This window comes from Somniosus microcephalus, chromosome 18 (assembly GCF_052327205.1).
Source record: "Somniosus microcephalus isolate GS21.2 chromosome 18, FLI_Smic_1.0, whole genome shotgun sequence".
Taxonomy (NCBI): domain Eukaryota; kingdom Metazoa; phylum Chordata; class Chondrichthyes; order Squaliformes; family Somniosidae; genus Somniosus; species Somniosus microcephalus.
Genome location: NC_141004.1, coordinates 82,883,878 through 82,910,955, shown reverse-complemented (window position 1 = coordinate 82,910,955; position 27,078 = coordinate 82,883,878). Strand labels below are relative to the sequence as shown.

At 51.1% G+C, this 27,078-nt stretch overlaps 1 protein-coding gene across 1 annotated transcript in view; it reads right to left on the bottom strand.

Moving 5' to 3' along the window:
* LOC147105416 (uncharacterized) overlaps positions 1–27,078 on the bottom strand; it is a 765,681-nt gene that overhangs the window by 28,739 nt on the left and 709,864 nt on the right. The gene's annotated exons all lie outside the window — the stretch shown is intronic.

The window sequence follows — 27,078 nt, the reverse complement described above, 5'->3', positions numbered from 1 at the left end:
AGATCCCACACCCAGAGACAAGAAGGACAAGATCCCCCTCCCAGAGACTACAAGGACAAGATCCCACACCCAGTGGCAACACGAACAAGATCCCACACACAGAGACAACAAGGACAAGATCCCACTCCCAGAGACAACAAGGACAAGATCCCACACCCAGAGACAACAAGGACAAGATCCCACACCCAGAGAAAACAAGGACAAGATCCCACACCCAGAGACAGCAAGGACAAGATCCCACACCCAGAGACAACAAGGACAAGATCCCACACCCAGAGACGACAAGGAAAGATCCCACACCCAGAGACAACAAGAACAAGATCCCACTCACAGAGATGGCAAGGACAAGATCCCACACCCAGAGACGACAAGGACAGGATCCCACACCCAGAGACAAAAAGAACAAGATTCCACACCCAGAGACAACAAGGACAAGATCCCACACCCAGAGACAACAAGGACAAGCTCCCACACACAGAGACAACAAGGACAAGATCCCACACCCAGAGACAGCAAGGACAAGATCCCACACCCAGAGACAACAAGGACAAGATCCCACACCCAGAGACTGCAAGGACAAGATCCCACACCCAGAGACAACAAGGACAAGATCCCACACCCAGAGACAACAAGAAAGAAATCCCACACCCATAGACAACAAGGACAAGATCCCACACCCAGAGACAACAAGGACAAGATCCCCCTCCCAGAGACTACACGGACAAGATCCCACAACCAGAGACAACACGAACAAGATCCCACACCCAGAGATGACAAGGACAAGATCCCACTCCCAGTGACAACAAGGACTGAATCCCACACCCAGAGACAACAAGGACAAGATTCCACTCCCAGAGACAACAAGGACAAGATCCCACTCCCAGAGACAACAAGGACAAGATCCCACACCCAGAGACAACAAGAACAAGATCCCACACCCAGAGACAACAAGGACAAGATCCCACTCCCAGAGACAACAAGGACAGGATCCCACTCCCAGAGACAACAAGGACAAGATCCCACACCCAGAGACAACAAGGACAAGATCCCACTCCCAGAGGCAACAAGGAAAAGATCCCACACCCAGAGATGACAAGGACAAGATCCCACTCCCAGAGACAACAAGGACAGGATCCCACTCCCAGAGACAACAAGGACAAGATCCCACACCCAGAGACAACAAGGACAAGATCCCACACCCAGAGACAACAAGGACAAGATCCCACACCCAGAGACGGCAAGAACAAGATCCCACACCCAGAGACAACAAGGACAAGATCCCACACCCAGAGACAACAAGAACAAGATCCCACACCCAGAGACAACAAGGACAAGATCCCACACCCAGAGACAACAAGGACAAGATCCCACTCCCAGAGACAACAAGGACAAGATCCCACAACCAGAGACAACAAGAACAAGATCCCACACCCAGAGACAACAATAACAAGATCCCACACCCAGAGACAACATCGACAAGATCCCACACCCAGAGACAACAAGGACATGATCCCACACACAGAGAAAACAAGAACAAGATCCCACACCCAGAGACAAGAAGGACAAGATCGCACACCAGAGACAACAAGGACAAGATCCCACACCCAGAGACAACAAGGACAAGATCCCACACCCAGAGACAACAAGAACAAGATCGCACACCCGGAGACAACAAGGACAAGATCCCACACCCAGAGACAACAAGGATAAGATCCCACTCCCAGAGTCAACAAGGACAAGATCCCACACCCAGCGACAACAAGGACAAGATCCCACACCCAGAGACAACAAGGACAGGATCCCACTCCCAGAGACAACAAGGACAAGATCCCACTCCCAGAATCAACAAGGACAAGGTCCAACACCCAGAGACAACAAGGACAAGATCCAACACCCAGAGACAACAAGAACAACATCCCACAGCCAGAGACAACAAGGACAAGATCCCACTCCCAGAGACAACAAGGACAAGATCCCACACCCAGAGACGACAAGGACAAAATCCCACTCCCAGAGACAACAAGGACAAGGTCCCACACCCAGAGACAACAAGGACAAGATCCCACTCCCAGAGACAACAAGGACAAGATCCCACTCCCAGAGACAACAAGAACAACATCCCACACCCAGAGACAACAAGGACAAGATCCCACACCCAGAGACGACAAGGACAAGATCCCACTCCCAGAATCAACAAGGACAAGGTCCCACACCCAGAGACAACAAGGACAAGATCCAACTCCCAGAGACAACAAGGACAAGATCCCACTCCCAGAGACAACAAGAACAACATCCCACACCCAGAGACAACAAGGAGAAGATCCCACTCCCAGAGACAACAAGGACAAGATCCCACTCCCAGAGACAACAAGGACAAGATCCCACACCCAGAGACAACAACGACAAGATCCCACACCCAGAGACAACAAGAACATGATCCCACACACAGAGACAACAAGAACAAGATCCCACACCCAGAGACAACAAGAACAAGATCCCACACCCAGAGACAACAAGAACAAGATCCCACACCCAGAGACAACAAGGACAAGATCCCACACCCAGAGACAACAAGGTCAAGATCCCACACCCAGCGACAACAAGGACAAGATCCCACACCCAGAGACAACAAGAACAAGATCCCACACCCAGAGACAACAAGGACAAGATCCCACACCCAGAGACAAGAAGGACAACATTCCACACCCAGAGACAACAAGGACAAGACCCCACAAGCAGAGAAAACAAGGACAAGATCCCACACCCAGAGACAACAACAACAAGATCCCACACCCAGAGACAACAAGGACAAGATCCCACACCCAGAGACAACAAGGACAAGATCCCACACCCAGAGACAACAAGGACAAGATCCCACTCCCAGAGGCAACAAGGAAAAGATCCCACACCCAGAGATGACAAGGACAAGATCCCACTCCCAGAGACAACAAGGACAGGATCCCACTCCCAGAGACAACAAGGACAAGATCCCACACCCAGAGACAACAAGGACAAGATCCCACACCCAGAGACAACAAGGACAAGATCCCACACCCAGAGACGGCAAGAACAAGATCCCACACCCAGAGACAACAAGGACAAGATCCCACACCCAGAGACAACAAGAACAAGATCCCACACCCAGAGACAACAAGGACAAGATCCCACACCCAGAGACAACAAGGACAAGATCCCACTCCCAGAGACAACAAGGACAAGATCCCACAACCAGAGACAACAAGAACAAGATCCCACACCCAGAGACAACAATAACAAGATCCCACACCCAGAGACAACATCGACAAGATCCCACACCCAGAGACAACAAGGACATGATCCCACACACAGAGAAAACAAGAACAAGATCCCACACCCAGAGACAAGAAGGACAAGATCGCACACCAGAGACAACAAGGACAAGATCCCACACCCAGAGACAACAAGGACAAGATCCCACACCCAGAGACAACAAGAACAAGATCGCACACCCGGAGACAACAAGGACAAGATCCCACACCCAGAGACAACAAGGATAAGATCCCACTCCCAGAGTCAACAAGGACAAGATCCCACACCCAGCGACAACAAGGACAAGATCCCACACCCAGAGACAACAAGGACAGGATCCCACTCCCAGAGACAACAAGGACAAGATCCCACTCCCAGAATCAACAAGGACAAGGTCCAACACCCAGAGACAACAAGGACAAGATCCAACACCCAGAGACAACAAGAACAACATCCCACAGCCAGAGACAACAAGGACAAGATCCCACTCCCAGAGACAACAAGGACAAGATCCCACACCCAGAGACGACAAGGACAAAATCCCACTCCCAGAGACAACAAGGACAAGGTCCCACACCCAGAGACAACAAGGACAAGATCCCACTCCCAGAGACAACAAGGACAAGATCCCACTCCCAGAGACAACAAGAACAACATCCCACACCCAGAGACAACAAGGACAAGATCCCACACCCAGAGACGACAAGGACAAGATCCCACTCCCAGAATCAACAAGGACAAGGTCCCACACCCAGAGACAACAAGGACAAGATCCAACTCCCAGAGACAACAAGGACAAGATCCCACTCCCAGAGACAACAAGAACAACATCCCACACCCAGAGACAACAAGGAGAAGATCCCACTCCCAGAGACAACAAGGACAAGATCCCACTCCCAGAGACAACAAGGACAAGATCCCACACCCAGAGACAACAACGACAAGATCCCACACCCAGAGACAACAAGAACATGATCCCACACACAGAGACAACAAGAACAAGATCCCACACCCAGAGACAACAAGAACAAGATCCCACACCCAGAGACAACAAGAACAAGATCCCACACCCAGAGACAACAAGGACAAGATCCCACACCCAGAGACAACAAGGTCAAGATCCCACACCCAGCGACAACAAGGACAAGATCCCACACCCAGAGACAACAAGAACAAGATCCCACACCCAGAGACAACAAGGACAAGATCCCACACCCAGAGACAAGAAGGACAACATTCCACACCCAGAGACAACAAGGACAAGACCCCACAAGCAGAGAAAACAAGGACAAGATCCCACACCCAGAGACAACAACAACAAGATCCCACACCCAGAGACAACAAGGACAAGATCCCACACCCAGAGACAACAAGGACAAGATCCCACACCCAGAGACAACAAGAAAAAGATCCCACACCCAGAGACAACAAGAACAAGATTCCACACACAGAGGCAACAAGAACAAGATCCCACACACAGAGGCAACAAGAACAAGATCCCACACCCAGAGACAACAATGACAAGATCCCACACCCAGAGACAACAAGAAGGAGATCCCACACCCAGAGACAGCAAGGACAAGATCCCACACACAGAGACAACAAGGACAAGATCCCACACCCAGAGACGACAAGGACAAGATCCCACACCCAGAGACAACAAGAACAAGATCCCACTCACAGAGACGGCAAGGACAAGATCCCACACCCAGAGACGACAAGGACAAGATCCCACACCCAGAGACAAAAAGAACAAGATGCCACACCCAGAGACAACAAGGACAAGATCCCACTCCCAGAGACGGCAAGGACAAGATCCCACAACCAGGGACGACAAGGACAAGATCCCACACCCAGAGACAAAAAGAACAAGATCCCACACCCAGAGACAACAAGGACAAGATCCCACACCCAGAGACGACAAGGACAAGATCCCACACCCAGAGACAACAAGGACAAGATCCCACACCCAGAGATGGCAAGAACAAGATCCCACACACAGAGGCAAAAAGAACAAGATCCCACACCCAGAGGCAACAACGACACGATCCCACACCCAGAGACAACAAGAAAGAGATCCCACACCCAGAGACAACAAGGACAAGATCCCACACCCAGAGACAACAAGGACAAGAACCCCCTCCCAGAGACTACAAGGACAAGATCCCACACCCAGAGACAACACGAACAAGATCCCACACCCAGAGACAACAAGAAAAAGATCCCAAACCCAGAGACAACAAGAACAAGGTCCCACACCCAGATACAACAAGAACAAGATCCCACACCCAGAGACAACAACGATGAGATCCCACACCCAGAGACATCAAGAACAAGATCCCACACCCAGAGACAACAAGGACAAGATCCCACTCCCAGAGACAACAAGGACAAGATCCCACACCCAGAGACAACAATGACAAGAACCCACACCCAGAGACAACAAGGACAAGATCCCACAACCAGAGACAACAAGGACAAGATCCCACACCCAGAGACAACAAGGACAAGATCCCCCTCCCAGAGACTACAAGGACAAGATCCCACACCCAGAGACAACAAGGACAAGATCCCCCTCCCAGAGACTACAAGACAAGATCCCACACCCAGAGACAACACGAACAAGATCCCACACCCAGAGACAACAAGAACAAGACCCCTCACCCAGAGACAACAAGAACAAGATCCCACACCCAGAGACAACAAGAACAAGATCCCACACCCAGAGACAACAACGACAAGATCCCACACCCAGAGACATCAAGAACAAGATCCCACACCCAGAGACAACAAGGACAAGATCCCACTCCCAGAGGCAACAAGGACAGGAACCCACACCCAGAGACAACAAGGACAAGATCCCACACCCAGAGACAACAAGGACAAGATCCCACACCCAGAGACAGCAAGGACAAGATCCCACACCCAGAGACAACAAGGACAATATCCCACACCCAGAGACGACAAGGATAAGATCCCACACCCAGAGACAACAAGAACAAGATCCCACTCACAGAGACGGCAAGGACAAGATCCCACACCCAGAGACGACAAGGACAAGATCCCACACCCAGAGACAAAAAGAGCAAGATCCCACACCCAGAGACAACAAGGACAAGATCCCACTCCCAGACACAACAAGGGCAAGATCCCACACCCAGAGACTACAAGGACAAGATCCCACACCCAGAGACAACAAGGACAATATCCCACACCCAGAGACTGCAAGGACAAGTTCCCACACCCAGAGACAACAAGGACAAGATGCCACACCCAGAGACAACAAGAAAGAGATCCCACACCCGGAGACAACAAGGACAAGATCCCACACCCAGAGACAACAAGAACAAGATCCCACACCCAGAGACAACAAGGACAAGATCCCACACCCAGAGACAACAAGGACAAGATCCCCCTCCCAGAGACTACAAGGACAAGATCCCACACCCAGAGGCAACACGAACAAGATCCCACACCCAGAGACAACAAGAACAAGATCTCACACCCAGAGACAACAAGAACAAGATCCCACACCCAGAGACAACAAGAACAAAATCCCACACCCAGAGACAACAACGACAAGATCCCACACCCAGAGGCATCAAGAACAAGATCCCACACCCAGCGACAACAAGGACAAGATCCCACTCCCAGAGACAACAAGGACAAGATCCCACACCCAGAGACAACAAGGACAAGATCCCACACCCAGAGACAACAAGGACAAGATCCTACACCCAGAGACAGCAAGGACAAGATCCCACACCCAGAGACAACAAGGACAAGATCCCACACCCAGAGACGACAAGGACAAGATCCCACACCCAGAGACAACAAGAACAAGATCCCACTCACAGAGATGGCAAGGACAAGATCCCACACCCAGAGACGACAAGGACAAGATCCCACACCCAGAGACAAAAAGAACAAGATCCCACACCCAGAGACAACAAGGACAAGATCCCACACCCAGAGACAACAAGGACAAGCTCCCACACACAGAGACAACAAGGACAAGATCCCACACCCAGAGACAGCAAGGACAAGATCCCACACCAAGAGACAACAAGGACAAGATCCCACACCCAGAGACTGCAAGGACAAGATCCCACACCCAGAGACAACAAGGACAAGATCCCACACCCAGAGGCAACAAGAAAGAAATCCCACACCCAGAGACAACAAGGACAAGATCCCACACCCAGAGACAACAAGGACAAGATCCCCCTCCCAGAGACTACACGGACAAGATCCCACACCCAGAGACAACACGAACAAGATCCCACACCCAGAGACAACAAGAACAAGATCCCACACCCAGAGACAACAAGAACAAGATCCCACACCCAGAGACAACAAGAACAAGATCCCACACACAGAGACAAGAACGACAAGATCCCACACCCAGAGACATCAAGAACAAGATCCCACACCCAGAGACAACAAGGACAAGATCCCACTCCCAGAGACAACAAGGACAAGATCCCACACCCAGAGACAACAAGGACAAGATCCCACACCCAGAGACAACAAGGACAAGATCCCACACCCAGAGACAGCAAGGACAAGATCCCACACCCAGAGACAACAAGGACAAGATCCCACACCCAGAGACGACAAGGACAAGATTCCACACCCAGAGACAACAAGAACAAGATCCCACTCACAGAGACGGCAAGGACAAAATCCCACACCCAGAGACGACAAGGACAAGATCCCACACCCAGAGACAAAAAGAACAAGATCCCACACCCAGAGACAAAAAGAACAAGATGCCACACCCAGAGACAACAAGGACAAGATCCTACACCCAGAGACAGCAAGGACAAGATCCCACACCCAGAGACAACAAGGACAAGATCCCACACCCAGAGACGACAAGGACAAGATCCCACACCCAGAGACAACAAGAACAAGATCCCACTCACAGAGATGGCAAGGACAAGATCCCACACCCAGAGACGACAAGGACAAGATCCCACACCCAGAGACAAAAAGAACAAGATCCCACACCCAGAGACAACAAGGACAAGATCCCACACCCAGAGACAACAAGGACAAGCTCCCACACACAGAGACAACAAGGACAAGATCCCACACCCAGAGACAGCAAGGACAAGATCCCACACCAAGAGACAACAAGGACAAGATCCCACACCCAGAGACTGCAAGGACAAGATCCCACACCCAGAGACAACAAGGACAAGATCCCACACCCAGAGGCAACAAGAAAGAAATCCCACACCCAGAGACAACAAGGACAAGATCCCACACCCAGAGACAACAAGGACAAGATCCCCCTCCCAGAGACTACACGGACAAGATCCCACGCCCAGAGACAACACGAACAAGATCCCACACCCAGAGACAACAAGAACAAGATCCCACACCCAGAGACAACAAGAACAAGATCCCACACCCAGAGACAACAAGAACAAGATCCCACACACAGAGACAAGAACGACAAGATCCCACACCCAGAGACATCAAGAACAAGATCCCACACCCAGAGACAACAAGGACAAGATCCCACTCCCAGAGACAACAAGGACAAGATCCCACACCCAGAGACAACAAGGACAAGATCCCACACCCAGAGACAACAAGGACAAGATCCCACACCCAGAGACAGCAAGGACAAGATCCCACACCCAGAGACAACAAGGACAAGATCCCACACCCAGAGACGACAAGGACAAGATTCCACACCCAGAGACAACAAGAACAAGATCCCACTCACAGAGACGGCAAGGACAAAATCCCACACCCAGAGACGACAAGGACAAGATCCCACACCCAGAGACAAAAAGAACAAGATCCCACACCCAGCGACAACAAGGACAAGATCCCACTCCCAGAGACAACAAGGACAAGATCCCACACCCAGAGACAACAAGGGCAAGATGCTACACCCAGAGACAACAAGGACAAGATCCCACACCCAGAGACGACAAGGACAAGATCCCACACCCAGAGACAACAAGGGCAAGATGCTACACCCAGAGACAACAAGGACAAGATCCCACACCCAGAGACAACAAGGACAAGATCCCACACCCAGAGACAACAAGGACAAGATCCCACTCCCAGAGATGGCAAGGACAAGATCCCACAACCAGCGATGACAAGGACAAGATCCCACACCCAGAGACAAAAAGAACAAGATCCCACACCCAGAGACAACAAGGACAAGATCCCACTCCCAGAGACAACAAGGACAAGATCCCACTCCCAGAGACAACAAGGGCAAGATCCCACACCCAGAGACAACAAGGACAAGATCCCACACCCAGAGACAACAAGGACAAGATCCCACACCCAGAGACTGCAAGGACAAGTTCCCACGCCCAGAGACAACAAGGACAAGATGCCACACCCAGAGACAACAAGAAAGAGATCCCACACCCAGACACAACAAGGACAAGATCCCACACCCAGAGACAAGAAGGACAAGATCCCCCTCCCAGAGACTACAAGGACAAGATCCCACACCCAGAGGCAACACGAACAAGATCCCACACACAGAGAGAACAAGGACAAGATCCCACTCCCAGAGACAACAAGGACAAGATCCCACACCCAGAGACAACAAGGACAAGATCCCACACCCAGAGACAACAAGGACAAGATCCCACACCCAGAGACAGCAAGGACAAGATCCCACACCCAGAGACAACAAGGACAAGATCCCACACCCAGAGACGACAAGGACAAGATCCCACACCCAGAGACAACAAGAACAAGATCCCACTCACAGAGATGGCAAGGACAAGATCCCACACCCAGAGACGACAAGGACAGGATCCCACACCCAGAGACAAAAAGAACAAGATTCCACACCCAGAGACAACAAGGACAAGATCCCACACCCAGAGACAACAAGGACAAGCTCCCACACACAGAGACAACAAGGACAAGATCCCACACCCAGAGACAGCAAGGACAAGATCCCACACCCAGAGACAACAAGGACAAGATCCCACACCCAGAGACTGCAAGGACAAGATCCCACACCCAGAGACAACAAGGACAAGATCCCACACCCAGAGACAACAAGAAAGAAATCCCACACCCATAGACAACAAGGACAAGATCCCACACCCAGAGACAACAAGGACAAGATCCCCCTCCCAGAGACTACACGGACAAGATCCCACACCCAGAGACAACACGAACAAGATCCCACACCCAGAGACAACAAGAACAAGATCCCACACCCAGAGACAACAAGAACAAGATCCCACACCCAGAGACAACAAGAACAAGATCCCACACCCGGAGACAACAACGACAAGATCCCACACCCAGAGACATCAAGAACAAGATCCCACACCCAGAGACAACAAGGACAAGATCCCACTCCAGAGACACAAAGGACAAGATCCCACACCCAGAGACAACAAGGACAAGATCCCACACCCAGAGACAACAAGGACAAGATCCCACACCCAGAGACAGCAAGGACAAGATCCCACACCCAGAGACAACAAGGACAAGATCCCACACCCAGAGACGACAAGGACAAGATCCCACACCCAGAGACAACAAGAACAAGATCCCACTCACAGAGACGGCAAGTACAAGATCCCACACCCAGAGACGACAAGGACAAGATCCCACACCCAGAGACAAAAAGAACAAGATCCCACACCCAGCGACAACAAGGACAAGATCCCACTCACAGAGACAACAAGGACAAGATCCCACACCCAGAGACAACAAGGGCAAGATCCCACACCCAGAGACAACAAGGACAAGATCCCACACCCAGAGACTGCAAGGACAAGATCCCACACCCAGAGACAACAAGGACAACATCCCACACCCAGAGGCAACAAGAAAGAGATCCCACACCCAGAGACAACAAGGACAAGATCCCACACCCAGAGACAACAAGGACAAGATCCCCCTCCCAGAGACTACAAGGACAAGATCCCACACCCAGAGACAACACAAAGAAGATCCCACACCCAGAGACAACAAGAACAAGATCCCACACCCAGAGACAACAAGAACAGGATCCCACACCCAGAGACAACAAGAACAAGATCCCACACCCAGAGACAACAACGACAAGAACCCACACCCAGAGACATCAAGAACAAGATCCCACACCCAGAGATGACAAGGACAAGATCCCACTCCCAGAGACAACACAAACAAGATCCCACACCCAGAGACAACAAGAACAAGAGCCCACACCCAGAGACAACAAGAACAAGATCCCACACCCAGAGACAACAAGGACAAGATCCCACTCCCAGAGACAACAAGGACAAGATCTCACTCCCAGAGACAACAAGGACAAGATCCCACACCCAGAGATGACAAGGACAAGATCCCACTCCCAGAGACAACAAGGAAAAGATCCCACTGCCAGAGTAAAGAAGGACAAGATCCCACACCCAGAGACGACAATGACAAAATCCCACTCCCAGAGACAACAAGGACAAGATCCCACTCCCAGAATCAACAAGGACAAGGTCCCACACCCAGAGACAACAAGGACAAGATCCCACTCCCAGAGACAACAAGGACAAGATCCCACTCCCAGAGACAACAAGAACAACATCCCACACCCAGAGACAACAAGGACAAGATCCCACTCCCAGAGACAACAAGGACAAGATCCCACTCCCAGAGATAACAAGGACAAGATCGCACACCCAGAGACAACAACGACAAGATCCCAAACCCAGAGACAACAAGAACATGATCCCACACACAGAGACAACAAGAACAAGATCCCACACCCAGAGACAACAAGAACAAGATCCCACACCCAGAGACAACAAGAACAAGATCCCACACCCAGAGACAACAAGGACAAGATCCCACACCCAGAGACAACAAGGTCAAGATCCCACACCCAGCAACAACAAGGACAAGATCCCACACCCAGAGACAACAAGAACAAGATCCCACACCCAGAGACAACAAGGACAAGATACCACACCCAGAGACAAGAAGGACAAGATCCCACACCCAGAGACAACAAGGACAAGATCCCACACCCAGAGACAACAACGACAAGATCCCAAACCCAGAGACAACAACGACAAGATTCCACACCCAGAGGCATCAAGAACAAGATCCCACACCCAGCGACAACAAGGACAAGATCCCACTCCCAGAGACAACAAGGACAAGATCCCACACCCAGAGACAACAAGGACAAGATCCCACACCCAGAGACAACAAGGACAAGATCCCACACCCAGAGACAGCAAGGACAAGATCCCACACCCAGAGACAACAAGGACAAGATCCCACTCCCAGAGACAACAAGGACAAGATCCCACACCCAGAGACAACAAGGACAAGATCCCACACCCAGAGACGACAAGGATAAGATCGCACACCCAGAGACAACAAGAACAAAATCCCAATCACAGAGACGGCAAGGACAAGATCCCACACCCAGAGACGACAAGGACAAGATCCCACACCCAGAGACAAAAAGAGCAAGATCCCACACCCAGAGACAACAAGGACAAGATCCCACTCCCAGAGACAACAAGGGCAAGATCCCACACCCAGAGACAACAAGGACAAGATCCCACACCCAGAGACAACAAGGACAAGATCCCACACCCAGAGACTGCAAGGACAAGTTCCCACACCCAGAGACAACAAGGACAAGATGCCACACCCAGAGACAACAAGAAAGAGATCCCACACCCAGAGACAACAAGGACAAGATCCCACACCCAGAGACAAGAAGGACAAGATCCCCCTCCCAGAGACTACAAGGACAAGATCCCACACCCAGAGGCAACACGAACAAGATCCCACACACAGAGACAACAAGGACAAGATCCCACTCCCAGAGACAACAAGGACAAGATCCCACACCCAGAGACAACAAGGACAAGATCCCACACCCAGAGACAACAAGGACAAGATCCCACACCCAGAGACAGCAAGGACAAGATCCCACACCCAGAGACAACAAGGACAAGATCCCACACCCAGAGACGACAAGGACAAGATCCCACACCCAGAGACAACAAGAACAAGATCCCACTCACAGAGATGGCAAGGACAAGATCCCACACCCAGAGACGACAAGGACAGGATCCCACACCCAGAGACAAAAAGAACAAGATTCCACACCCAGAGACAACAAGGACAAGATCCCACACCCAGAGACAACAAGGACAAGCTCCCACACACAGAGACAACAAGGACAAGATCCCACACCCAGAGACAGCAAGGACAAGATCCCACACCCAGAGACAACAAGGACAAGATCCCACACCCAGAGACTGCAAGGACAAGATCCCACACCCAGAGACAACAAGGACAAGATCCCACACCCAGGGACAACAAGAAAGAAATCCCACACCCAGAGACAACAAGGACAAGATCCCACACCCAGAGACAACAAGGACAAGATCCCCCTCCCAGAGACTACACGGACAAGATCCCACACCCAGAGACAACACGAACAAGATCCCACACCCAGAGACAACAAGAACAAGATCCCACACCCAGAGACAACAAGAACAAGATCCCACACCCAGAGACAACAAGAACAAGATCCCACACCCGGAGACAACAACGACAAGATCCCACACCCAGAGACATCAAGAACAAGATCCCACACCCAGAGACAACAAGGACAAGATCCCACTCCAGAGACACAAAGGACAAGATCCCACACCCAGAGACAACAAGGACAAGATCCCACACCCAGAGACAACAAGGACAAGATCCCACACCCAGAGACAGCAAGGACAAGATCCCACACCCAGAGACAACAAGGACAAGATCCCACACCCAGAGACGACAAGGACAAGATCCCACACCCAGAGACAACAAGAACAAGATCCCACTCACAGAGACGGCAAGTACAAGATCCCACACCCAGAGACGACAAGGACAAGATCCCACACCCAGAGACAAAAAGAACAAGATCCCACACCCAGCGACAACAAGGACAAGATCCCACTCACAGAGACAACAAGGACAAGATCCCACACCCAGAGACAACAAGGGCAAGATCCCACACCCAGAGACAACAAGGACAAGATCCCACACCCAGAGACTGCAAGGACAAGATCCCACACCCAGAGACAACAAGGACAACATCCCACACCCAGAGGCAACAAGAAAGAGATCCCACACCCAGAGACAACAAGGACAAGATCCCACACCCAGAGACAACAAGGACAAGATCCCCCTCCCAGAGACTACAAGGACAAGATCCCACACCCAGAGACAACACAAAGAAGATCCCACACCCAGAGACAACAAGAACAAGATCCCACACCCAGAGACAACAAGAACAGGATCCCACACCCAGAGACAACAAGAACAAGATCCCACACCCAGAGACAACAACGACAAGAACCCACACCCAGAGACATCAAGAACAAGATCCCACACCCAGAGATGACAAGGACAAGATCCCACTCCCAGAGACAACACAAACAAGATCCCACACCCAGAGACAACAAGAACAAGATCCCACACCCAGAGACAACAAGAACAAGATCCCACACCCAGAGACAACAAGGACAAGATCCCACTCCCAGAGACAACAAGGACAAGATCTCACTCCCAGAGACAACAAGGACAAGATCCCACACCCAGAGATGACAAGGACAAGATCCCACTCCCAGAGACAACAAGGAAAAGATCCCACTGCCAGAGTAAAGAAGGACAAGATCCCACACCCAGAGACGACAATGACAACATCCCACTCCCAGAGACAACAAGGACAAGATCCCACTCCCAGAATCAACAAGGACAAGGTCCCACACCCAGAGACAACAAGGACAAGATCCCACTCCCAGAGACAACAAGGACAAGATCCCACTCCCAGAGACAACAAGAACAACATCCCACACCCAGAGACAACAAGGACAAGATCCCACTCCCAGAGACAACAAGGACAAGATCCCACTCCCAGAGATAACAAGGACAAGATCGCACACCCAGAGACAACAACGACAAGATCCCAAACCCAGAGACAACAAGAACATGATCCCACACACAGCGACAACAAGAACAAGATCCCACACCCAGAGACAACAAGAACAAGATCCCACACCCAGAGACAACAAGAACAAGATCCCACACCCAGAGACAACAAGGACAAGATCCCACACCCAGAGACAACAAGGTCAAGATCCCACACCCAGCGACAACAAGGACAAGATCCCACACCCAGAGACAACAAGAACAGGATCCCACACCCAGAGACAACAAGGACAAGATCCCACACCCAGAGACAAGAAGGACAAGATCCCACACCCAGAGACAACAAGGACAAGATCCCACACCCAGAGACAACAACGACAAGATCCCAAACCCAGAGACAACAACGACAAGATCCCACACCCAGAGGCATCAAGAACAAGATCCCACACCCAGCGACAACAAGGACAAGATCCCACTCCCAGAGACAACAAGGACAAGATCCCACACCCAGAGACAACAAGGACAAGATCCCACACCCAGAGACAACAAGGACAAGATCCCACACCCAGAGACAGCAAGGACAAGATCCCACACCCAGAGACAACAAGGACAAGATCCCACACCCAGAGACGACAAGGACAAGATCCCACACCCAGAGACAACAAGAACAAGATCCCACTCACAGAGATGGCAAGGACAAGATCCCACACCCAGAGACGACAAGGACAAGATCCCACACCCGGAGACAAAAAGAACAAGATCCCACACCCAGAGACAACAAGGACAAGATCCCACACCCAGAGACAACAATGACAAGATCCCACACACAGAGACAATAAGGACAAGATCCCACACCCAGAGACAGCAAGGACAAGATCCCACACCCAGAGACAACAAGGAAAAGATCCCACACCCAGAGACTGCAAGGACAAGATCCCACACCCAGAGACAACAAGGACAAGATCCCACACCCAGAGACAACAAGAAAGAAATCCCACACCCAGACACAAAAAGGACAAGATCCCACACCCAGAGACAACAAGGATACGATCCCCCTCCCAGAGACTACACGGACAAGATCCCACACCCAGAGACAACACGAACAAGATCCCACACCCAGAGCCAACAAGAACAAGATCCCACACCCAGAGACAACAAGAACAAGATCCCACACCCAGAGACAACAAGAACAAGATCCCACACCCAGAGACAACAACGACAAGATCCCACACCCAGAGACATCAAGAACAAGATCCCACACCCAGAGACAACAAGGACAAGATCCCACTCCAGAGAAACAAAGGACAAGATCCCACACCCAGAGACAACAAGGACAAGATCCCACACCCAGAGACAACAAGGACAAGATCCCACACCCAGAGACAGCAAGGACAAGGTCCCACACCCAGAGACAACAAGGACAAGATCCCACACGCAGAGACGACAAGGACAAGATCCCACACCCAGAGACAACAAGAACAAGATCCCACTCACAGAGACGGCAAGGACAAGATCCCACACCCAGAAACGACAAGGACAAGATCCCACACCCAGAGACAACAAGAACAAGATCCCACACCCAGAGACAACAACGACAAGAACCCACACCCAGAGACATCAAGAACAAGATCCCACACCCAGAGATGACAAGGACAAGATCCCACTCCCAGAGACAACACAAACAAGATCCCACACCCAGAGACAACAAGGACAAGATCCCACACCCAGAGACAACACAAACAAGATCCCACACCCAGAGACAACAAGAACAAGATCCCACACCCAGAGGCAACAACAACAGGATCCCACACCCAGAGACAACAAGAACAACATCCCACACCCATAGACAACACCGACAAGATCCCATGCCCAGAGACAACAAGGACAAGATCCCCCTCCCAGAGACTACACGGACAAGATCCCACACCCAGAGACAACAAGAACAAGATCCCACACCCAGAGACAACAACGACAAGAACCCACACCCAGAGACATCAAGAACAAGATCCCACACCCAGAGATGACAAGGACAAGATCCCACTCCCAGAGACAACACAAACAAGATCCCACACCCAGAGACAACAAGAACAAGATCCCACACCCAGAGACAACAAGAACAAGATCCCACACCCAGAGACAACAAGGACAACATCCCACTCCCAGAGACAACAAGGACAAGATCTCACTCCCAGAGACAACAAGGACAAGATCCCACACCCAGAGATGACAAGGACAAGATCCCACTCCCAGAGACAACAAGGAAAAGATCCCACTGCCAGAGTCAAGAAGGACAAGATCCCACTCCCAGAGACAACAAGGACAAGATCCCACTCCCAGAATCAACAAGGACAAGGTCCCACACCCAGAGACAACAAGGACAAGATCCCACTCCCAGAGACAACAAGGACAAGATCCCACTCCCAGAGACAACAAGAAAAAGATCCCACACCCAGAGACAACAAGGACAAGATCCCACTCCCAGAAACAACAAGCACAAGATCCCACTCCCAGAGATAACAAGGACAAGATCCCAAACCCAGAGACAACAAGAACATGATCCCACACACAGAGACAACAAGAACAAGATCCCACACCCAGAGACAACAAGAACAAGATCCCACACCCAGAGACAACAAGAACAAGATCCCACACCCAGAGACAACAAGGACAAGATCCCACACCCAGAGACAACAAGGTCAAGATCCCACACCCAGCGACAACAAGGACAAGATCCCACACCCAGAGACAACAAGAACAAGATCCCACACCCAGAGACAACAAGGACAAGATCCCACACCCAGAGACAAGAAGGACAAGATCCCACACCCAGAGACAACAAGGACAAGATCCCACAAGCAGAGAAAACAAGGACAAGATCCCACACCCAGAGACAACAAGAACAAGATCCCACACCCAGAGACAACAAGGACAAGATCCCACACCCAGAGACAAGAAGGACAAGATGGCACACCCAGAGACAACAAGAAAAAGATCCCACACCCAGAGACAACAAGAACAAGATCCCACACACAGAGGCAACAAGAACAAGATCCCACACACAGAGGCAACAAGAACAAGATCCCACACACAGAGACAACAATGACACGATCCCACACCCAGAGACAACAAGAAGGAGATCCCACACCCAGAGACAGCAAGGACAAGATCCCACACCCAGAGGCAACAAGGACAAGATCCCACACCTAGAGACGACAAGGACAAGATCCCACACCCAGAGACAACAAGAACAAGATCCCACTCACAGAGACGGCAAGGACAAGATCCCACACCCAGAGACGACAAGGACAAGATCCCACACCCAGAGACAAAAAGAACAAGATGCCACACCCAGAGACAACAAGGACAAGATCCCACTCCCAGAGACGGCAAGGACAAGATCCCACTCCCAGAGACAACAAGAAAAACATCCCACACCCAGAGACAACAAGGACAAGATCCCACTCCCAGAAACAACAAGGACAAGATCCCACTCCCAGAGATAACAAGGACAAGATCCCAAACCCAGAGACAACAAGAACATGATCCCACACACAGAGACAACAAGAACAAGATCCCACACCCAGAGACAACAAGAACAAGATCCCACACCCAGAGACAACAAGAACAAGATCCCACACCCAGAGACAACAAGGACAAGATCCCACACCCAGAGACAACAAGGTCAAGATCCCACACCCAGCGACAACAAGGACAAGATCCCACACCCAGAGACAACAAGAACAAGATCCCACACCCAGAGACAACAAGGACAAGATCCCACACCCAGAGACAAGAAGGACAAGATCCCACACCCAGAGACAACAAGGACAAGATCCCACAAGCAGAGAAAACAAGGACAAGATCCCACATCCAGAGACAACAAGAACAAGATCCCACACCCAGAGACAACAAGGACAAGATCCCACACCCAGAGACAAGAAGGACAAGATGGCACACCCAGAGACAACAAGAAAAAGATCCCACACCCAGAGACAACAAGAACAAGATCCCACACACAGAGGCAACAAGAACAAGATCCCACACACAGAGGCAACAAGAACAAGATCCCACACACAGAGACAACAATGACACGATCCCACACCCAGAGACAACAAGAAGGAGATCCCACACCCAGAGACAGCAAGGACAAGATCCCACACCCAGAGACAACAAGGACAAGATCCCACACCTAGAGACGACAAGGACAAGATCCCACACCCAGAGACAACAAGAACAAGATCCCACTCACAGAGACGGCAAGGACAAGATCCCACACCCAGAGACGACAAGGACAAGATCCCACACCCAGAGACAAAAAGAACAAGATGCCACACCCAGAGACAACAAGGACAAGATCCCACTCCCAGAGACGGCAAGGACAAGATCCCACAACCAGGGACGACAAGGACAAGATCCCACACCCAGAGACAAAAAGAACAAGATCCCACACCCAGAGACAACAAGGACAAGATCCCACACCCAGAGACAACAAGGACAAGATCCCACACCCAGAGACAACAAGGACAAGGTCCCACACCCAGAGATGGCAAGAACAAGATCCCACACACAGAGGCAAAAAGAACAAGATCCCACACCCAGAGGCAACAACGACAAGTTCCCACACCCAGAGACAACAAGAAAGAGATCCCACACCCAGAGACAACAAGCACAAGATCCCACACCCAGAGACAACAAGGACAAGATCCCCCTCCCAGAGACTACAAGGACAAGATCCCACACCCAGAGACAACACGAACAAGATCACACACCCAGAGACAACAAGAAAAAGATCCCACACCCAGAGACAACAAGAACAAGATACCACACTCAGAGACAACAAGAACAAGATCCCACACCCAGAGACAACAACGACGAGATCCCACACCCAGAGACATCAAGAACAAGATCCCACACCCAGAGACAACAAGGACAAGATCCGACTCCCAGAGACAACAAGGACAAGATCCCACACCCAGAGACAACAAGGACAAGATCCCACAACCAGAGACAACAAGGACAAGATCCCACACCCAGAGACAACAAGGACAAGATCCCCCTCCCAGAGACTACAAGGACAAGATCCCACACCCAGAGACAACAAGGACAAGATCCCCCTCCCAGAGACTACAAGGACAAGATCCCACACCCAGAGACAACATGAACAAGATCCCACACCCAGAGACAACAAGAACAAGATCCCACACCCAGAGACAACAAGAACAAGATCCCACACCCAGAGACAACAAGAACAAGATCCCACACCCAGAGACAACAACGAAAAGATCCCACACCCAGAGACATCAAGAACAAGATCCCACACCCAGAGACAACAAGGACAAGATCCCACTCCCAGAGACAACAAGGACAAGATCCCACACCCAGAGACAACAAGGACAAGATCCCACACCCAGAGACAACAAGGACAAGATCCCACACCCAGAGACAGCAAGGACAAGATCCCACACCCAGAGACAACAAGGACAAGATCCCACACCCAGAGACGACAAGGACAAGATCCCACACCCAGAGACAACAAGAACAAGATCCCACTCACGGAGACGGCAAGGACAAGATCCCACACCCAGAGACGACAAGGACAAGATCCCACACCCAGAGACAAAAAGAGCAAGATCCCACACCCAGAGACAACAAGGACAGGATCCCACTCCCAGAGACAACAAGGGCAAGATCCCACACCCAGAGACAACAAGGACAAGAAGCCACACCCAGAGACAACAAGGACAAGATCCCACACCCAGAGACTGCAAGGACAAGTTCCCACACCCAGAGACAACAAGGACAAGATGCCACACCCAGAGACAACAAGAAAGAGATCCCACACCCGGAGACAACAAGGACAAGATCCCACTCCCAGAGACGGCAAGGACAAGATCCCACAACCAGGGACGACAAGGACAAGATCCCACACCCAGAGACAAAAAGAACAAGATCCCACACCCAGAGACAACAAGGACAAGATCCCACACCCAGAGACAACAAGGACAAGATCCCACACCCAGAGACAACAAGGACAAGATCCCACACCCAGAGATGGCAAGAACAAGATCCCACACACAGAGGCAAAAAGAACAAGATCCCACACCCAGAGGCAACAACGACAAGATCCCACACCCAGAGACAACAAGAAAGAGATCCCACACCCAGAGACAACAAGGACAAGATCCCACACCCAGAGACAACAAGGACAAGATCCCCCTCCCAGAGACTACAAGGACAAGATCCCACACCCAGAGACAACACGAACAAGATCACACACCCAGAGACAACAAGAAAAAGATCCCACACCCAGAGACAACAAGAACAAGATCCCACACCCAGAGACAACAAGAACAAGATCCCACACCCAGAGACAACAATGACGAGATCCCACACCCAGAGACATCAAGAACAAGATCCCACACCCAGAGACAACAAGGACAAGATCCGACTCCCAGAGACAACAAGGACAAGATCCCACACCCAGAGACAACAAGGACAAGATCCCACAACCAGAGACAACAAGGACAAGATCCCACACCCAGAGACAACAAGGACAAGATCCCCCTCCCAGAGACTACAAGGACAAGATCCCACACCCAGAGACAACAAGGACAAGATCCCCCTCCCAGAGACTACAAGGACAAGATCCCACACCCAGAGACAACAAGAACAAGATCCCACACCCAGAGAAAATAAGAACAAGATCCCACACCCAGAGACAACAAGAACAAGATCCCACACCCAGAGACAACAAGAACAAGATCCCACACCCAGAGACAACAACGAAAAGATCCCACACCCAGAGACATCAAGAACAAGATCCCACACCCAGAGACAACAAGGACAAGATCCCACTCCCAGAGACAACAAGGACAAGATCCCACACCCAGAGACAACAAGGACAAGATCCCACACCCAGAGACAACAAGGACAAGATCCCACACCCAGAGACAGCAAGGACAAGATCCCACACCCAGAGACAACAAGGACAAAATCCCACACCCAGAGACGACAAGGACAAGATCCTACACCCAGAGACAACAAGAACAAGATCCCACTCACGGAGACGGCAAGGACAAGATCCCACACCCAGAGACGACAAGGACAAGATCCCACACCCAGAGACAAAAAGAGCAAGATCCCACACCCAGAGACAACAAGGACAAGATCCCACTCCCAGAGACAACAAGGGCAAGATCCCACACCCAGAGACAACAAGGACAAGAACCCACACCCAGAGACAACAAGGACAAGATCCTACACCCAGAGACTGCAAGGACAAGTTCCCACACCCAGAGACAACAAGGACAAGAAGCCACACCCAGAGACAACAAGAAAGAGATCCCACACCCGGAGACAACAAGGACAAGATCCCACACCCAGAGACAACAAGGACAAGATCCCCCTCCCAGAGACTACAAGGACAAGATCCCACACACAGAGGCAACATGAACAAGATCCCACACCCAGAGACAACAAGAACAAGATCCCACACCCAGAGACAACAACGACAAGATCCCACACCCAGAGGCATCAAGAAGAAGATCCCACACCCAGCGATAACAAGGACAAGATCCCACTCCCAGAGACAACAAGGACAAGATCCCACACCCAGAGTCAACAAGGACAAGGTCCCACACCCAGAGACAACAAGGACTAGATCCCACACCCAGAGACAGCAAGGACAAGATCCCACACCCAGAGACAACAAGGACAAGATCCCACACCCAGAGACGACAAGGACAAGATCCCACACCCAAAGTCAACAAGAACAAGATCCCACTCACAGAGATGGCAAGGACAAGATCCCACACCCAGAGACGACAAGGACAAGATTCCACACCCAGAGACAAAAAGAACAAGATCCCACACCCAGAGACAACAAGGACAAGATCCCACACCCAGAGACAACAAGGACAAGCTCCCACACACAGAGACAACAAGGACAAGATCCCACACCCAGAGACAGCAAGGACAAGATCCCACACCCAGAGACAACAAGAACAAGATCCCACACCCAGAGACAGCAAGGACAAGATCCCACACCCAGAGACAACAAGGACAAAATCCCACACCCAGAGACGACAAGGACAAGATCCCACACCCAGAGACAACAAGAACAAGATCCCACTCACGGAGACGGCAAGGACAAGATCCCACACCCAGAGACGACAAGGACAAGATCCCACACCCAGAGACGACAAGGACAAGATCCCACACCCAGAGACAACAAGAACAAGATCCCACTCACGGAGACGGCAAGGACAAGATCCCACACCCAGAGACGACAAGGACAAGATCCCACACCCAGAGACAAAAAGAGCAAGATCCCACACCCAGAGACAACAAGGACAAGATCCCACTCCCAGAGACAACAAGGGCAAGATCCCACACCCAGAGACAACAAGGACAAGAACCCACACCCAGAGACAACAAGGACAAGATCCTACACCCAGAGACTGCAAGGACAAGTTCCCACACCCAGAGACAACAAGGACAAGAAGCCACACCCAGAGACAACAAGAAAGAGATCCCACACCCGGAGACAACAAGGACAAGATCCCACACCCAGAGACAACAAGGACAAGATCCCCCTCCCAGAGACTACAAGGACAAGATCCCACACCCAGAGGCAACATGAACAAGATCCCACACCCAGAGATGGCAAGAACAAGATCCCACACACAGAGGCAAAAAGAACAAGATCCCACACCCAGAGGCAACAACGACAAGTTCCCACACCCAGAGACAACAAGAAAGAGATCCCACACCCAGAGACAACAAGCACAAGATCCCACACCCAGAGACAACAAGGACAAGATCCCCCTCCCAGAGACTACAAGGACAAGATCCCACACCCAGAGACAACACGAACAAGATCACACACCCAGAGACAACAAGAAAAAGATCCCACACCCAGAGACAACAAGAACAAGATCCCACACTCAGAGACAACAAGAACAAGATCCCACACCCAGAGACAACAACGACGAGATCCCACACCCAGAGACATCAAGAACAAGATCCCACACCCAGAGACAACAAGGACAAGATCCGACTCCCAGAGACAACAAGGACAAGATCCCACACCCAGAGACAACAAGGACAAGATCCCACAACCAGAGACAACAAGGACAAGATCCCACACCCAGAGACAACAAGGACAAGATCCCCCTCCCAGAGACTACAAGGACAAGATCCCACACCCAGAGACAACAAGGACAAGATCCCCCTCCCAGAGACTACAAGGACAAGATCCCACACCCAGAGACAACATGAACAAGATCCCACACCCAGAGACAACAAGAACAAGATCCCACACCCAGAGACAACAAGAACAAGATCCCACACCCAGAGACAACAAGAACAAGATCCCACACCCAGAGACAACAACGAAAAGATCCCACACCCAGAGACATCAAGAACAAGATCCCACACCCAGAGACAACAAGGACAAGATCCCACTCCCAGAGACAACAAGGACAAGATCCCACACCCAGAGACAACAAGGACAAGATCCCACACCCAGAGACAACAAGGACAAGATCCCACACCCAGAGACAGCAAGGACAAGATCCCACACCCAGAGACAACAAGGACAAGATCCCACACCCAGAGACGACAAGGACAAGATCCCACACCCAGAGACAACAAGAACAAGATCCCACTCACGGAGACGGCAAGGACAAGATCCCACACCCAGAGACGACAAGGACAAGATCCCACACCCAGAGACAAAAAGAGCAAGATCCCACACCCAGAGACAACAAGGACAGGATCCCACTCCCAGAGACAACAAGGGCAAGATCCCACACCCAGAGACAACAAGGACAAGAAGCCACACCCAGAGACAACAAGGACAAGATCCCACACCCAGAGACTGCAAGGACAAGTTCCCACACCCAGAGACAACAAGGACAAGATGCCACACCCAGAGACAACAAGAAAGAGATCCCACACCCGGAGACAACAAGGACAAGATCCCACTCCCAGAGACGGCAAGGACAAGATCCCACAACCAGGGACGACAAGGACAAGATCCCACACCCAGAGACAAAAAGAACAAGATCCCACACCCAGAGACAACAAGGACAAGATCCCACACCCAGAGACAACAAGGACAAGATCCCACACCCAGAGACAACAAGGACAAGATCCCACACCCAGAGATGGCAAGAACAAGATCCCACACACAGAGGCAAAAAGAACAAGATCCCACACCCAGAGGCAACAACGACAAGATCCCACACCCAGAGACAACAAGAAAGAGATCCCACACCCAGAGACAACAAGGACAAGATCCCACACCAGAGACAACAAGGACAAGATCCCCCTCCCAGAGACTACAAGGACAAGATCCCACACCCAGAGACAACACGAACAAGATCACACACCCAGAGACAACAAGAAAAAGATCCCACACCCAGAGACAACAAGAACAAGATCCCACACCCAGAGACAACAAGAACAAGATCCCACACCCAGAGACAACAACGACGAGATCCCACACCCAGAGACATCAAGAACAACATCCCACACCCAGAGACAACAAGGACAAGATCCGACTCCCAGAGACAACAAGGACAAGATCCCACACCCAGAGACAACAAGGACAAGATCCCACAACCAGAGACAACAAGGACAAGATCCCACACCCAGAGACAACAAGGACAAGATCCCCCTCCCAGAGACTACAAGGACAAGATCCCACACCCAGAGACAACAAGGACAAGATCCCCCTCCCAGAGACTACAAGGACAAGATCCCACACCCAGAGACAACACGAACAAGATCCCACACCAAGAGAAAATAAGAACAAGATCCCACACCCAGAGACAGCAAGAACAAGATCCCACACCCAGAGACAACAAGAACAAGATCCCACACCCAGAGACAACAACGAAAAGATCCCACACCCAGAGACATCAAGAACAAGATCCCACACCCAGAGACAACAAGGACAAGATCCCACTCCCAGAGACAACAAGGACAAGATCCCACACCCAGAGACAACAAGGACAAGATCCCACACCCAGAGACAACAAGGACAAGATCCCACACCCAGAGACAGCAAGGACAAGATCCCACACCCAGAGACAACAAGGACAAAATCCCACACCCAGAGACGACAAGGACAAGATCCCACACCCAGAGACAACAAGAACAAGATCCCACTCACGGAGACGGCAAGGACAAGATCCCACACCCAGAGACGACAAGGACAAGATCCCACACCCAGAGACAAAAAGAGCAAGATCCCACACCCAGAGACAACAAGGACAAGATCCCACTCCCAGAGACAACAAGGGCAAGATCCCACACCCAGAGACAACAAGGACAAGAACCCACACCCAGAGACAACAAGGACAAGATCCTACACCCAGAGACTGCAAGGACAAGTTCCCACACCCAGAGACAACAAGGACAAGAAGCCACACCCAGAGACAACAAGAAAGAGATCCCACACCCGGAGACAACAAGGACAAGATCCCACACCCAGAGACAACAAGGACAAGATCCCCCTCCCAGAGACTACAAGGACAAGATCCCACACCCAGAGGCAACATGAACAAGATCCCACACCCAGAGACAACAAGAACAAGATCCCACACCCAGAGACAACAACGACAAGATCCCACACCCAGAGGCATCAAGAAGAAGATCCCACACCCAGCGACAACAAGGACAAGATCCCACTCCCAGAGACAACAAGGACAAGATCCCACACCCAGAGTCAACAAGGACAAGGTCCCACACCCAGAGACAACAAGGACTAGATCCCACACCCAGAGACAGCAAGGACAAGATCCCACACCCAGAGACAACAAGGACAAGATCCCACACCCAGAGACGACAAGGACA